The 11132-nt window shown below is 40.2% G+C and overlaps 1 pseudogene across 1 annotated transcript in view; it reads left to right on the top strand.

The window, feature by feature from the left end:
• LOC149844209 (uncharacterized) overlaps positions 1 to 9161 on the top strand; it is a 48521-nt pseudogene extending 39360 nt beyond the window's left edge. The window contains exon 4 of the transcript XR_016430960.1: positions 8158 to 9161. The product of XR_016430960.1 is annotated as an uncharacterized LOC149844209 (transcript). The remainder of the gene's footprint in view (positions 1 to 8157) is intronic.
• Positions 9162 to 11132: the final 1971 nt, after the last annotated feature.

Consider the following 11132-nt stretch of genomic DNA (forward strand, 5'->3'; position numbering starts at 1 on the left):
TAAAGCGAAGTCGAACTTAGCTAGGAACATTTGCCATCGAGCTTGCTTGGGCATTGGCTTTTTCTACGTGTGGAAATAGCTCATGGTGACATTGACCGTCTTGATGGCGATCTGGGTACCCAGAAGATAGTGCTGCAAGGTCCTGAGGCAATGCACGATGGCCGTCATCTCACGCTCGTGCATAGTGTAGTGCCTCTCCGCATCTTTTTAGTTTCAGACTCTTGTAAGCAGTTGGATGTCCCTCCTGCATGATAACTCTGTCGATGGCGAAGTCTGAAGTATATGTGTGGACTTCAAAGGGTCTTGTGTGGTTCGGCAACCACAACACTGGTTGCCTCACCAGGGCCTTCTTCAAGCCATCAAAAGCGTCTTGGCAGGTTCCTGTCCAGAGCTATACTCGATTCTTCTTCAGCAAATCTGTGATGTGCGCTACAATGAGGGAGTAGCCTTCGATGAACCACTAGTAGTTTGCTAAGCCAAGAAACGACCACAACTCTGACACTTTGGTTAACAAACTCCATTTTTGGATGGCTCTTATCTTTTGCCTGTCCATGCGCAACAAACCACGCCCTATGACGGGGCTAACATAGCTGATCTCCGCTTGGTTGAAGAGACACTTCTCTCGCTTGACATAAAGGTCATTCTCCTTTAGCACCTGAAACACTGTTTGCAAGTGCTCGACATGTTTCTCCATGTTGCTGCTGTAAATCACGATGTCATCGAGGTAGACTACTACAAACTTGTCTAAGGTTTGAAGATCTTGTTCATCAATGTCGTTAACGTGGCCGGAGCATTAGTCAACTCGAACGGTATCACATGAAATTCATAGGCATCATAGCGAGTGACATAAGTTGTCTTTAGCTCATCACCGTCAACAATCCTCACTTGCTAGTAACCCAATCACAAATCTAGCTTCGAAAAGATACGAGCACTGCCTAGCTTATCGAACAAGTCCGCTATTAGTGTCAACAAAAACTTGTTTTTCACCGTGACCTTATTTAATGCACGACAGTCTACACACAGTCGTTTGGAGCCGTCATGTTTCACCTGAAAGAGTACTGGGGCGCCAAAGAGTGCTTTCGAAGGACAAACGATGCTTGCTTCTAACATCTCGTCCAACTGCCTGCGCAACTCCTTCAATTCAGTCGGTTCGATACGATAAGGGACCATAACAGGGGGCTTTGCTCCTGGGGTCAACTCTATCTTGTGGTTGACCTCGCGTCTCGGCGTCAGACACTTCTGCAGTTTCAGGGGCATCACTCCTTGAAACTCTGCCAACAGTGGGGCAAGGGTCGGCGACACTGGTGCTTCTATATTTCTTTCTTCGGTGTGCATGGCAACTAGGAATGCCTGTTCTCCACGCTTGACACCCTTCTTCAATTGCATAGCAGATAGCATTAAAGTCTTGCCTCTAAGAGTAAGGCATTGCATCCCTTGCTTCACTAAGGATGGGCTTGGCCTTAGAGTTCACCGTCTTGATGGTCCTTTGCTTTGGCCCGGGCTTCAAGCCCAACCCCTCCGCCTCTTCCCGTGAGACGAAGTTATGCGTGGCCTCGGAGTCTACCATTGTCGCAATAGACTTTTCATTTATAATGACTTCTAGGTACATGAGCTCCTTGTTAATCGACATGCTCTCGGCTGCGCAACTTCTAGCTGCGTTGAGCGACTGCATGACTCCCATCCTTGTTTGCATGACCTTGGTATCGCTACTCTCTGCATGCACTGCATTGGCCTGTTCGTCGTCCTTCATGAGACGCTTTGGATATTGCCTTGCGATATGTCTATCGCCACAGAACCAACAAGTCACAACCCGACCTTTGTTGTACTTATAATTTTACTTGTCGAAATGATGTTGGGTCGACGCCTTACCCTTGTTGTCATGCCGATCCTCCTTCTTGCCTCCATGGTTCAGCTTCTTTCCAGCCTTGGTCGATGGAGTGAAGGACTTGCGTTGTGTATCCACTAGTCCGGTTGTTGCATACACATCTTCCAAAGTCTCGGGATTGCTCATTTCCACTTCAAACTGTACCCACGACTATAATCCCACAATAAACCAGTTGAGTCTGTCTTCATCTAGCATATTAGGTACGTTCAACATGAGTTTTTGGAACGTCCTGATGTAGTCTATCAAGTCTCCAGTGTGCTTCAATTCCGACACTATCTGTAAGCTTGACGCTGTACATTCCTCGGCATAAAGTAGTTGCGTAACTCACTTTTGAAGACCTCAAAAGTATCAATTACGTAATGCCCTCTTTCCATGTCGCTATGTTTTCTTCTCCACCTGGCTATGACATCTCTATCAAGTAGAGCTGCTGCTGCCTTCACCCTAAAGTCTTTGGTCAATACATTCTAAATGTTCAAGTAGTCTTTCACCTAGAACAAAAAGTTCTCTATGGCCTTGTTATCTCTGGAGCCATTGAACTTCGTTGGCCTCGTCACATCTATCTTTGATGGCCTATCATCATTTTTGCCATTTAGGGTCACTGTCCGCTGCAAAGTGCGGTTCTTCAGTTAAAGCTTCCCTACTTCAGTCTGCAGGGTGGTCATTGTAGTAGTCAACGAAGTAACCTGTTCCATCAGCAAGTTCACCTGCTCTCGCAGGCTCGTCACCTCATCGTTCAATCCTTCGAACGACTCAATGCACGTGAAATCGCTTCCTCATGCAAAGTCACATCAGCCACCAGTCTATTGACAGTCTCGACCATCTGCTAATGGCCCTGAGGTGAACCCATCTCCTCGGCTTCGGCAACTGCCTTACCTTTGGTGCTGCACAAGTTGTATTGGGGCGCCATGATGTTTTGCTCACAAATCGCGTCCTGTCGGCGCGTCTCTCGACATCGACTTCGGAGTTTCTTCCTTAGCTCGAGAACGAACTTTGGTACCACTTGTCACGGGCCTATTTCTTCAATAGGTCAGTGCGGCGCGACGATCCTTCCTTACCGCCGCAAGCCTTCCGGTCAGTCGCTTGCTGCTTGTGGAAGCTTAGATAACTTAGAGTGTAAGAGAGCGAAAGAAGAGAGGGAGAGAAATTGCAATCACTTGAAAGTAATCACAACGAGAGTGGACAAAAGAAAGCTCAACACATTTGTATTCATTCACAATTTTGCTCGCAGCTCATTACTTTTCAGATCTACGGGCTAACCGTTCAGGGTATTGATCAACCTAAACCAAAGTGCAAGGGTGGCCCAGAGAAAGTTACAAGTGACTCAACCAAAGCAAAACAGACTCTAGACACAAAGTAGGTCACATGGGAACAATGACATTCAATTTATTAAATAAGTAGAAGCTAAAATAGCTTCGGCCCAAAAAAATTTGGAGATATTTTTAGAAATAAGTAATGTTCTAGCGATTTCTATTGTATGCCTATGTTTTCTTTCCGTTATCCCATTTTGTTGTGGTGTCCTAGGGTAAGATCTTTCACGTCAAATTTCATTTAGTTTTAGATAATTTTGAAAATCAATAAATAGACATTTTCCACCCGAATCCGATCTAAGAATAGATATATATTGCTTTGAAAATGATTCTTAGCTTTCATGTAAACTTCTTTAAAGAAGGAGAAAACTTCTGACTTAAGATTAAGAAAGTAGGCCCATACATACCTAGTAAAATCATCAATAAAAGTCACATAATACGAGTAACCACCTTTAGACATGACCGAAGAAGGACCCCATACATCTGAGTGCACCAATTCAAAAGGTTTTGTTGAGACAAAGGTTCTATTTGAAAATGGAATAGATTTCATTTTTTCAAGAATACAATCTTTGCAAGTCATATCTTTTTTATTACAAAATTTGTTCACAAAAGGAAAAAGATACATTTTAGAATAGCTTGGATGTCCAAGTCTTTTATGCCAAGTTTAAATACCCTTATCTTGGACATAAGTATAAAAAGATTTTAAAGGAAGAGACAAATAGTCCATAAAATAAAGATCACACTTCCTATGGCTTTGGCCAATCCGCATCTCGGATCGGAGATCCTGCACAAAACAACCATTAGATGAGATAGATATTTCACATTCATGGTCGGTAATTTGATAAACGAAAAAAAATGTTTAAATTTAGTTTGGGAACCACTCTAACTTTTGGAACATTTTTTTTTTGAGAATTTTTACAATCTAATGTTCTTATACTCGTAATTTTAAAAAAAGTTTCATGGGCCGTAGAAACACAAAATACATTTGAATTGGTGCATATATTGGTTAAGGCATTTTCATAGGTTGTCATATGGAAATAAGCTCCTGAGTCTAAAATCTAAAAGTACATATTGGGTGAGGATTCAGAGGCAATGATGACACCTGATATATAAGAAGTTGCCATGAATATGTGATTTAAGATCTCCTCTCTTTCCTTCTTCCTTCTTGGGAATTGATTCTTCAACAGAAGCAACCTTGTACTTGAAAGTTTCATTTAACTTTGGGCAAGTGGGTTTAATGTGACCCGATTCGTTACAATGATGACAAATAATCATTTTTCTTTCTCCACTATAGTTATTATTATTACCATAGTTATTTTGCCTCCCAAAGTGTGGAGGATTATAAGTCTCGTCATGGTTGTCGAGTTTAGATACACTCTTACTCATACCAAGACAAGTTTCTTCTTGAATGATTTCAGCAATAACATATTCCAAAGGAAGATGAGTAGATCTATGTAAGAGAGAAGACCTAACTTGCTCAAATTCGGGATAAAACCCAAATAGAAATTGAAAAAATCTTTCTTGTTCCATTTGTGTTTGCCTAAGTTCCATGTCTTCAATAGCAACCCACTTAGGCTCTAAGAGTGCTAGTTCATCCCATAGGGGATTTAGAGAACTATAATAGTCGTGGATACTCATTTAACCTTGTTTGGTGGTCCTAACATTTTCTTGCAAAAAATATGCTCTTGCAAGATCCTTTTGGGTATGCATGCCTTTCATGAAAAACCAAGCTTCATTGGCTTTGCAGAATTTTGCAATGTTAGCAGATACCTTAAGTTCCACGTTGTTCTTCAACCATGCAAGAATTTTCGTATGGTTACTCTCCTAATCTTCAACTTGTTTATGATGATCTTCAGTGGCCTTGGTGCGAGCATCTCCCTCTAGGGATTTCTCTTGATCTCCTTCTATCTTTGTGAGCTTGAGTTGGGGTTCAGGAATAGAACCCATCACATAACCCCAAAGCCTTTTACCTTTGAGATTATTTTTCATAGCGAAAGCCCACGTCATGTAATTTTTACCATTTAGCTTGAAGAAGAGATCAATCTTGGTTTTCATTACGTGAGCAAGAGATGAAGAAGTGAAAAAGAGAGGATGTTGTTACAAGCACAACCTCTTGTCGACAACCTTTCTCGTCCAAGAACACTATGGTTTTGATACCATGTAAGGAAGTATATGGAAGCACGAAAACACTGGCCACTTGAAGACTTTACAAGATTACAATCATACAAGTGCAGACAATACAAAAATAAATAAGCAAATGAAAGATGCACAAAAAGTAAAAATATAAGCTTTTTATTGATCAAGTGCTTAATACAAGCATGATACATGAAGTGGGAAACAATTCCCATATTTATACACAAAGAAGGGGAAGAAAGAAGACAATTGGGAGCTTCTAATGGAGTTGTTGGGAGCTTCCCACAGTCATATTTCTGACCGTTGAGAGCCCTTCAATGACTCTATGGTTATTTTGACCATAGAGCCCCTAAGGGCCCTCTAATTTATATTTTAAGAAAAAAATAAAAGATAAAAATAAGAAAAAGAAAAAATAACTCTTTTAATAAACAATTTTATTATATGAGTGAAATGACAAAAAAGCCCCTATAAAGCATACAACAACAAAACAACAACAACTACGCCTTCATCCCAAAACAATTGGGGTCGGCGATGTGAACCAACAAATAAAATCATTATGGGTCTTCCACATGAATCCTTCTCCATTCATTTCTATCCAATGCCATGTCCTCGGTGAGGTTCAAAGCATTCATATCCTTTCTTATCACCTCCATCCATGTCTTCCTAGGCCTACCCCGACCTTTTTTAACTAATATATTTTCCCATTTCTCCATCCTTCTAACTGGAGCATCATTAGGCCTTCGTTGAATATGTCCAAACCACCGTAAACGATTCTCTCTCATCTTATCCCTATAAAGCATATACCTGAATATATATATATATATATATATACATGTGTGTGTGTGTGTGTATAGAATCTTAACAATAGCAGTACAAGTGTCGGGTTGCGCCATAGGGGTAGTCCTAGGAGAAAAAAAAAATCCTAATAGAGCCTTTAGCTCTACCTCCTCTCGAAGAACTCCCTCATCTTCCTCTTTCTGCTTTTCTTTTTGTGCCTGCGACACTTACTATTAGCACCTAAGGTTGTAAGTACCTGTATTGGTTGGGCCCAAAGTAACATCGTAACGTATCATAAATTTTTAAAAAGAAAATTCCAAAAAATTTAAAAAAATCAAGAAAAACAAAAATTAGCAAAAAATCTAAAAAATCATAATCCATGAAACAATGATGAATTGCACAAAATACAATCATAAAATCGCATTTATGTCTCTATAAGCTATACAAGACATCATCAAACATCAACTAATATAAAATCATAGATAATATTGCATGCATATCTCACAAGAACAATGCTATAAGACTCATACTTTCATATTACATAAACATAAAAAAATAACCAAGTTTATGAAACATGATTAAAAAAAATGATACGTATCATTTGATATGGTACAATACAAGGGGTGTATCGTACGATACACTCGATACATGTATGATATACACTTGTATTGAGATACAGGTGTATCTTATCATTTTTTTCCAAAGTAACGATACGTATCGTACGATACAATGCGGTACGATACTTACAACACTGCTGGCGCCAACCACACATTTTCCTTTCGCTGGAAAACCTCCTACTTCTGATGCTATGCTAGGGTATGTAGGATCAGAAGTAGGGAGCTTATTTTCTTCGTCTCAGGGTTGCACATATCTCATTTCTGTCTCACTCATCTGCTTTTCTTGTCTTTTTTCTCTCACACCAGTGAGTAATGGTTGATGCTTTAACCAAAAGATACCATCCGAAAAAAATAGTATGACAATAGTTACACTCGATTTTCAATCGTTACTTGAGTGCCCCATTCATTTGATGACATCTTCCCAAAAAAACTCAATAATAAGCAAGGAATAGAGATTTTTTATTTTAACCCACCTCCTTGAGGAAAAAAATGGTGGAAATGCACTCTTACTAGCGCAAACCACAAAAACCCTCTCCCTTGCACACGGATCCGCCCCCAAATCGCTCTCACGACTCCTAGGATGTGTTGATGCCCCTCTAATGGCCTCTACCCAAATAAGTGAGTCGACCTTCAAGAGGTCTTTAAAACCCATTTTTTTTAAAGATTTGACCCTTTTTAAAGTGTGCTGAAGGTGTATCGTACGGTACAATACAAGGCTGTATCGTACGATACACACTCATATCACGATACGAGTGTGTATCATATCACTAGTTCCCATTAATAACAATATGTATAGTACGATGCAGTACAATACTTACAACAATGATATAAAGAACTTGGGTGGGATATGTTGGAGTTTGTTGTTGGCTTGTCGGCTTTCATCAATGCACCTTCAAGATCGTAAAGGCTGAGATGGTTGCCTGGTGTTGTAGATGTCTACTATCTGTAACGAATTCTCATTTCACTGGTGCAGCAGAAACACAAATGACAAGTGAAGATTGATGCCATCACCCAGTTGCTGTTTTGGAAATTTTAGTTATCAGCTATCTTCTGCATCTGTAAAGTTATCCATTTTTTATCTCCAAAATCTCGTTCACCTTTTCCTTTCAGCTCTAAGTAATCACTGATTGTGTACAGCTGGTGGTATGAAATGATGGAATCTTGACTTTTGGGTTTTATTCTAGGTCAATCTGTATGTGCTTAGTGCCAATTTAAGTACTATTACCGAGCTATGAATGAAATCAAGCGACTGTCCGTGCATGTTTTATCTTTTGTTCTTACTGAAGTATGGTAGGTTCTTCATGTCTAAGGATTTGACAAGAAAATATCTCAGTTTGTTGCTTTTCATAGTCCTGTTTCCTAGGTGTTTCTGCTGCATGTTAAGTTTTGTGATAGAAGCGAGTTTCTCTTTAACTTTGGCGCCTCTCCTGTTTTACAGATCTAGAGCTGGCAACTCCGTCATTTCTCAAGGGATGCCACCCTACATTGTTAATTCTCGAGGTCATGCTCGTGTTCATGCATACCAACAACAAACACCTTCTCCAACTATGCACGGTGCTTTTTCAATACCAACCCGAAGATCTGCTCCTCGCTCATTAGCACCCATACCCACTTCCCATCTAGGGGCAGCCACTGCTACTGCACCGCTTGATCATGTTGGCTTCTTTTCCACTGCATCAGCCTCCAGTCGGAACCGCCAAGATGTTGAGAGTTCCGGCAGCCGCCAGAATCATGCTCATGGATGGGAAAGAGAACGTTTTGCTCCATTTCCTTGGGTCCCAGTTGATGGAGAGTCAAACTGGTGGGGGCCATTTCATCAGGGGCAAACTCCTGGTAGTGGTGCTGGTGTTTCTGATTCTGTCCGCAGAGGCATTCATTGGCTTTATGCTGGTATGGACAGAACAGGGCAGGGGCAAGCTCCTGTTGGTGGTGCTGGTGGTTCAGATTCTATTAGCAGCAGCGGTTGGTGGCCGTCCCATTCTGTTACGGACCGAGCTGCACAGGGGCAACCTTCTGCAAATGGTTCAGGTGGGTCCGATTCTGTGTCACATGTTGATAGAGCTGGGCAGGGGCGATCAGAGGGTCCGTACCAGCACCATGTCCGTCTTTCTCGAATGCCTCCATTCACATGAGGCATTCATTAAAAATTTAGAAAAAAATGAATGAAAAAACAAAAACTCAGTCATCTGTAAATTCCAGCATCACTATGTGATCCAATGTCCGAAACTGCAAATGAACTTTTTTGTTGGCCTTCTGAATTTGTGTCTTCCTTCGAACGACGGAAACATCAACAAAGGTGGTTGGTGCAGTCTTCGCCGTTCTTTATTTGTTGTTCTTTGTTTGCCCTGTTCTTTCTCGCAATGTTCACAACTGAATGTGTTTTATGTTGCTCGGTACGAGCCACTTAACTGTGTTTCTGTTCTGGCTGGAAAAATATCCAAACATGGGGTTTTAATTTTATCTGCATCCACCATGAACATTTCTTCCCTGAGGCTCTGCTGTTAAGCTGTTGATATCCTATCAGGTAGGCTTTTGCTTCTAATGTTAATGTTGCAATTAGTGGTCCTAGTGTTTAATGTTGGGCTGATTCATGAACAGAAAAATCACAGTTTAAACTCATAAAAGCTATTGTCACAGGGACACTCCATTCAGTTGTGACGTGTCCTCTTACATTCTGTTCATAATGAACACTTTCACCAAAATGGTGTGTCCCTGTATCCTTTCCCTGTCTTTGTGACATGGCATAAAAGTTGGGACTACGGTTTTCAAGATCGTGATGAGGTGGCTTGGGCGTCTTGAACAGGTTGGTGCAGGTGGGGGCACCACATGGGACTCTGGCCAGGTTGGTTCAGTCTCATCCAATTGTGCATGAATTGCTTTACCAAGGACAAATTCCATCTGGTTCTGTTTCGACAGGTCTGAACTTGCTTGATCTTATTCAAGGTGGGCTAGGTCAGGCTCAAATGTGGTAGCTTGATCTGAGAAATAATGTCATTGACGAGCCAATACAGGAGAAACCGATTCAGAGGGGACAAGTACAGACTGCTATCTTTGCAAGTTTTAAGGCACTACTGAGATGCTATGCAGGGACTCAAGGAAGGGTATGAATGGGGGTTTGATTCAATAAACAAGGTGGTTGGATGTAATAATCCTAATATTGGGTGTTTTTTGTTAAATAGATAAGATGGGTTTTTGTTTTGCAAATTACTAGCAATTTATATATGTAAACAAAAAAAGAAGGTATTTGTAGAAAACCACAAAATCTTTTTGAGTTTGGGTTCATAGGTTGGTCTGGTTCCGATCAGATTCGATTTGGTAGAGGGTAATTGCTTTTTTTTTGAGGAAGGTAGAGAGTAATTGTTGAGGATGTTTTTTTTTTTGAAAGGCAAGCTGTGCTCCATCAGGCCCAAGCCCGGCACGAGTGCCAAGCTCTCTAACAAATATCGCGAGATTTATAAAAATCTTGCGATAATATCGTGAGAAATTGCCTGAAAGTTTAAAACGGTAATTTCTTGCAAGATTTTCAAACCGTGACAAATATCATGATATTTACCGTTTTAGCAGATATTTATTGTGAGATTTTCATTTTTAAATGTGTTTTATTTATATTTTCTTATAAAAATTATTATTTTATTTTTTAAATTTATTTTTTATTTCCCAGCTTTTGCTGAAAAAATGTGAGATTTTATGAAAAATTTCAAAATCTCCTGAGATTTTGGCATTTTTAACTTTTGTCGCTATGGTGCCAAGGCATCTAATTGTTCGGCATATTTGGTATACTCACAACCAAGGGTTGTCCATGCAACCATTTTAAAAAATAACAACCAAGTTCTCATGAGAAATCTATTTTTTTATTTTTATAGTGTTTTTTAGAAAAAAATGTCAACAAAAAATAAACAATTAAAAGCATACAAAATATTAAAAGGCACAAAAAAATGAAATAACCAGTTTTTTCTTGACAGATAGCTGATGCAAATGTTAGTTTCGTGATATTTTTGCCATTTAAAATAGTGACCAAAATATCATGTTTCTTTCGTGATATTTTGAAAATATTACCCATGCTTGTCACTATTTATGCAATTGCATGCAGGTTGCAGCAAGAGGAAAGAGGGTGAACAAGATGGTAGAGAGAGGAGGGAGAGGGTTCTCAATGGGTCGGGTACCCGACCCATCAAGGTCCATGTCATATGGATACGATCATTTTTATAAAGTTTTCAATGTGACTAAGGCTATGTTTGGGTGCCTTAAATCTGAGGTTGTGTTGCTGTTTTCGCCATGCTCTCATACTCTCTTGCTGTTTGGGAGCAATGGCGTTGGTGAAACAATGCATTGATAATGGTGTTGGCAGCCCCAACACCACATTTCTAACACCTTTCATGAGAGGATGCTTTTGGCAACTGAGTCATGCCAAAC

This window comes from Nuphar pumila, chromosome 3 (assembly GCF_984573655.1).
Source record: "Nuphar pumila chromosome 3, dmNupPumi1.hap1.1, whole genome shotgun sequence".
Taxonomy (NCBI): domain Eukaryota; kingdom Viridiplantae; phylum Streptophyta; class Magnoliopsida; order Nymphaeales; family Nymphaeaceae; genus Nuphar; species Nuphar pumila.